Below are 6,064 nucleotides of genomic sequence, written 5' to 3'. Positions count from 1 at the left end.
AACCTTACTCTTTGGTTGTAAATATAAGATAATGGAGTGAAATTTAGACGGTTTTGTGCTTTCAATTTCAGGTTTAGTTAAGAACTTTGTGAACCATTATTTTTATAATTCATGTATTGAATTGTCTGTCAAAGATATTTAAATAAAATTAATCATTAACACATCAAATAACTTTAAGTATTCCAATCTTAGAGTTGGAAATTTGTTCTTTGTTTCAAGAATTTTTATCTTAACACAACTCATGTCAGACCTCATCTTTAGAGTTGAAAATTAAAGGTAAATAATTAGGAATTCGCATAAATAAAAAGTTTTTAATTTTAACTCATTAAAGTTTGTTTGAAGTGTGACCAAAGTCTCACATTGACTAAAGTAAGACAAAAATTAGAGGTACATAAATTGGAGACAATATTATACTATTATGGAGATGTGTAGGTTTCGTTGTTATAACGAGTGAAATTAGAGTCATGTCCCTAACTTTGTGGTGATGGTGCGCAATGCTGCTTGGCCATTAGTTATATAATGTTAAATTTGACCCCGTTTTTTTGGATATGTGAATTTGATGTGTTTGGACTTTGAACATATTGCGGTTTAGACTAGTTTTAGTTTTATTTTTATATTTATTAAGAAAAACAAATACACAACACGATGACCAATTCCCCCAAAACTCCTAAACATGCAGGAGGGGGAGAAAACTATTTGAAAAAATATCTTTTGAAATAAAGAACAACCTTGAGAGGATGCCAAAGTTGCAATAACAAGATCAAATTTGTTCACCTCTCGAGGGATATAACAAAAATGAATAATAACAACAATGTATCTATCTAAAAAAAACTATTCCCTGTTGAGAAGTTAGGACATGTTTGATAGAGAATTTGAAAACAATGGATTCAACGAAGACAGAGTTGTATTACATGTTTTTAGATATGTGTTTGATAGCAAAATCAGAAATTTAATTCTAATTTAGACAGTTGTGTAAGATGTATTTGATACGTAACCATCCACTAATATTTAGTTGATAGTAAATTATTATTTATTTGTTTATAATATGGTTTATGTTAAAAAAAGATATATACATATATATATATACCATTATTATTTCGTAATATCATGTCATTTATAATACGTTACATAATTTATATTATGTTTTTTTTTTATAAAATTAATCGAATTTATAATATGACATGCTGTATTTATTGGATTAATAAATATTTTTATCTTAATTTAATATAATTTTACATTTTAAAAATATAAAAATGTTAGTTTTTAGAACTCGTAGATACAAAATTCGAAAACAATTCTGGTACATAAACTTTTCAAAAGTTGAATTTCCATATGGCTGATGGCCACACATTTTTATTAGACAATATGTGAAGCGGAGAATCTAAGTTTGAATTAATTGAATTGTGTGGTTTTTTCAACTTGGTAAACATGTCCCATCCGATGCTTCTCTTTCTTCTTCCTTTTGCCTTCCAACAACAATATTGTAATTTGTAACTTTCTTCTTCCTTCTCTCTCTGGTGATATTGGTAGGAACGCAGCCCAAATTGCAAAATCTCCATTTTATATCAAAACCCACTTGCAGAGTTGCAGTTGACTTTCATTAACATTCAATCTTGGCGTGAGGAGCAACTGCTCGGTGCAGAGCTATCAGATTCCCTTTACATTCTCATATACAACCAATTAAAAGATGGTTGTGTCGTATAATCCGGCTACCATCTTCACCCACTTGCAGCTCGATTTTGAACCACCCATTGTTTTGATTTTGAGGTATCAAATCCTTTCTCTCTTCCTTGCTCTGTTTTCCTTCTGTAATTTGAGTTTTCTGCAGTTATGAATGAAGCTTTTATATTGCAACTGTGAATTGGTTCTAATTTATACCCTAAGGAACAAGAATCTAATGCTAAGTTTAGAACTGGGTGCAATTTTTTAGTGTTTCTGGATGATATTTGCTTTGTTAGGCGTTGTTTTTGCGATAGGCAAAAAATAGCCTCATGGAAGAAGGAGATTGCGACTTTAGAGAGAATAAAGTGGTGGCGGAAGGACTAGAAGTTGCTGGTGATGAAGCGGTAGTTGATGAACACCAAGTGTTTGATGAAATGCCTGTTGGAGTTCGACAATTTTATTTTGTCAAAGTTTTGGCACATGAAAACTCAAACACAGATGCCATGATCGAGGCTGAAGAGACGATTACAAAGATGAATCAAGACCGAATTTTGATAGCCCAGAAGATAAGGGACAGACAGGTATGTGGAAAAGAATTATAGTCTATAGATGTTTCTAATTCACATAGTGAAACCATTATGACATTTTTGTGAACTCTCCTGGTATGGCACTAGATCATGATTCACTTGTGTTTTTTGGTGTATAACAATGGAGGATTAAAAATCTTCATTCATTAGACAAGTGATATCGGTATGTAACACACTGAATGTAATAAATTTTGTTTATAGATGGACCGCGATCAGGTGATTGCCAAGTTGAACAACCAACTGTTCCATGAAAACTGGGATGAATTCGACCTAAAATGCTACAGAGAGGATGAATTTACTCCATTTATCTTTAGAGAAACTGACTTCTGTAAACAAAGCATGTAAAGGGAAACCAAATAACTCGTGCTTGTCAAGAGGAAAAGTCAATAAGCAAGTATGATCAACTATTAAACTTTTCTCTTCTATAATTTCATTTCAACTTTTTAGACTTTCTCGATCTTCTTCACCTTATTCAATCGATTATCAATATGTGACCAGGAATTATCTTTCTTGATGCTACATGGGTGTAAAAACGTGGCTGATGAGAGAAAGTTATTAAGGGAGGTTAATGCAAGACAAAAGAACGATGGTGGCGCGACAGTAGATGAAGTCAATTCTTCTGTAATATTCTACATTAAGCATTATAGAATATGATCTTTATGATTATCATCTCTCTTAATTTTCTGTGTTTTACTAACAGAATGGATCATTGTTAATGCATCTATGGCATTGGCCAATGGATATTCAAATCGCTCGTGCAGTTAAGAGGAATGAAGGTATTGATGATGGTTCAACCGAGGGAGAGCTGTGGTCCACCTCGCGTTTAAAAAATGCCATTCAAGAAGAAGTAAGAGCAAAACGGAAAACATAGGACTTTGATTGTTTGAACTGTATAGTTTATAATTAAAATTTGTCCTTTATTCTTTGTACATCAAAAGTTACAGGAAATCTACGACTGTTCAGATTATATGAGGAGAAGACAGGCAAGATTTAGGTCCAAAGTTAAGAAGACAACGAAAGAACTAGAGAAGGTAGAAAAGGATATAAGCTCTCTACAGAAACACTTAATATATACCAATCGCAGAAAGGCTGAGGCATACGACACTATTCTTAAATTGAAGAAACTATATGGAGAAGAGGTATATTTATATATATGTGCATATTCTTATTGCCTAGTTTACTTCAAATTCCTCTCAAATCATGCCACATCAAGTTTATCAATTTTGCTTTATACCTCATCATTTACAAAGTGGTGTGGAAGTGAAAAATTTTGATCGAAAGAAATTCTGATTTCTGTGTGTTTAGTGGCTTATTCGTTCATTTCTCTTAATGTTGGATCTGTTGCACTGATGCATTTTTTGTGCTATTTTATGGGTTAAGAATGCTTCACACTACCAATATCGTTCCCTCATGAAGAAAGTTGAAGTACTAGCTAAAAAGAAAGACATTGCAGCACTTGAAGAATTATCTCAAGGACAGGTTAAAGAATCTAATAGCCTCTTTTCTGGGTCGGGGGAAGTTGTATAAATTAGAATTTAAGGACCTTATGAAAACTTATTTTTCCCCTTCAGGTTGACAAGTTTATGCAACAGTGGAATAGTTGCCTGGAGTTTAGAAACGATTACAGAAGGAGAGTTGTCCCGTCTCTATATAATTGAGACCTTTGCGTCGATGGGAGGATGATCAATAACCAGAAATCATCATTAGTTGAGGATGCTCGAAAAGTTACTATACCGGAAGTGCTTTCTAAAACTAGATTGAAATGGTTGATGAAAGATGCTGAAGATCTCTCTGAACTTCTTTCCTTATAAAGGTAAAATGCAATATAATAAATGTGTTCTCTGCAAATATGCTTTGGAATGTTTATTTGGTTTATATGTTCCTCAACGTTTCCATTTCTGTAAGTATTGTTCTATGAGATCATACGCAAGGTTGAAAACACTGAATGCAAGGATTTCAAATGGATTGATTCCACGATTTCTGGAAGGAAATATTTTTTGTTTATGGATTTTTACCATTCATTGTTTTCTTCAATGAGTATTACTAATTTTATTATAAGGTAAATTGGAAATTTGATTCCTATGGGCCGAAGAAAGTTAAAAGTTAACTCCTATGATTTTGTAATTAAAATTTAGTCCCTATGATTTGATAACATTCTCACACATAGGAACTATTTAGGAGTGTTTTATCAAATCATAGGGATTATGTATGAGTGTTTTATCAAATCATAGGAAACAATTTTTGAGATTTTATCCAATCATAAGGATTAAGTTCTATAACAACTAAATCTACAATTATTTCATTTTTCATATATGATTCAGTTTTTTTAATCTATTTTATCCATGAAAAAGCTAGCCTATTTGTCCAATTTTGTAAGCTAAGAAATGGAAAGTTCGGGCATTTTTTAGAATAGAGATCCACTATTAAGATTATCAATAAACAAAAACAAGTTTTCAAAAGTTATTTTTTTTAATTTTAAAAATCTGACTTAGTTTTTTAAACCATTGGTAGAAGATAGATAACAATATAAGAAATTTGGAGGTAATAGTAGTGTCTATAGACTTAATTTTAAAAAAAACTAACTAAAAAACTAAATGATTACAGGCTATAATTATCTCCTTTTGGATAATGGAAAAGAATAACATTTGAAACAAACTTATAGATAAACCTTAATTAGTTTTTTATTTTTGAGAAACAAATTTGAAACTTATCTCATGAGTAGCTCCTTATTTTATTTTATTTATTTATTTGAAAAACCTTCGATTATTTTTTTAACAACAATTATAGAGATGAAGTTCAAACTTTTAACCCCAAAAAAGGACTATATACCAATTAGTAGTCGGCTTAACTCTCTTCAGTTGTTATCTTATTATTCTTTTTTTAAGAATTAAATTAAACAAGGGAGGACGAAAACAGGACAAATGAAAGTGAGCAATTTAAATTTTTAAAGACCGCTCAATGAGCGTGTTGAGGGATATATAATTTTTCCATTTCTACCTTTTACTTCCATTTCATATACTTGAAAGAGTTATTACAAAAAGCAAGACAAAGAAGTTCAAAACTTTGATACATCTCCAATGATTGGCTTATGCACAAGCAATGATAAAGATTTATTAGCCTAAATTTATTTTAAGACAAAATACACTTTTGATCCCTAGAAATTTGAGATTAATGTCTTTTTTTTTTTTTTTTTCAAATCAGCTGGTTATCTAATCATCTAGCAACCACATCATTTTTCCGTTAATCAACTAACGGTTCAAGAGGCCTTAGGGACCATTTAGAATAATTTCTTATAGCTCGAGGACCAAAGTATTCGTTTTGAAATTTCAAGAACTAAATAGACATCAACTTCAAATCGAAGGGGAATAAAAACGTATTTTGCCCTTTATTTTATAATGTTAGTTGAATAAGTAATTCTACCTTTTTAATTTTGTAATTTGACTTCTCAATTGATGTGCAATTGAATTTCAATTTCCTAAGTCTTATTTTCTCCACTTTTCATTTATCTGCTATCTTTTGAGGAGTTGGACATTTGTTAATTTGGCCTTTAAAATGATTAGTAATGATCTAAAAAACTCAAATGAATGTTATCAAAATCTTGTGTTTAATTAATGTTTATTTGGTGTTGTATCTTTCAAGTCTTGCTTTAGGTTTGATAATTAAACCGTTTCATTGGATTAATGTTAATCAAACTAATTTTGGAGTAAATTCTTTTAAGATCTAAGATTGAATCATAGATTATAAGTTTGATTTAAGAGTTATTCATCCTTCTAAGTTATTGGTTAGAATCAATCAGTACACTAATCTTAATTACG

At 30.8% G+C, this 6,064-nt stretch overlaps 1 pseudogene across 1 annotated transcript; it reads left to right on the top strand.

The window, feature by feature from the left end:
* The first annotated feature begins 1,845 nt into the window (after positions 1–1,845).
* On the top strand, positions 1,846–4,270 carry LOC120092740 (proton pump-interactor BIP131-like; annotated as a pseudogene). The gene is made up of 7 exons (XR_016525118.1): positions 1,846–2,243; positions 2,451–2,643; positions 2,748–2,870; positions 2,950–3,096; positions 3,188–3,388; positions 3,630–3,728; positions 3,821–4,270. The product of XR_016525118.1 is annotated as a proton pump-interactor BIP131-like (transcript).
* Positions 4,271–6,064: the final 1,794 nt, after the last annotated feature.

This window comes from Benincasa hispida, chromosome 12, assembly GCF_027475165.1.
Source record: "Benincasa hispida cultivar pf3 chromosome 12, pf3_genome.v1.1, whole genome shotgun sequence".
In the NCBI taxonomy this organism is placed as follows: Eukaryota; Viridiplantae; Streptophyta; class Magnoliopsida; order Cucurbitales; family Cucurbitaceae; genus Benincasa; species Benincasa hispida.
Note: the sequence above shows the minus strand (reverse complement) of the source record. Positions and strands in the feature narration are given on the sequence as shown.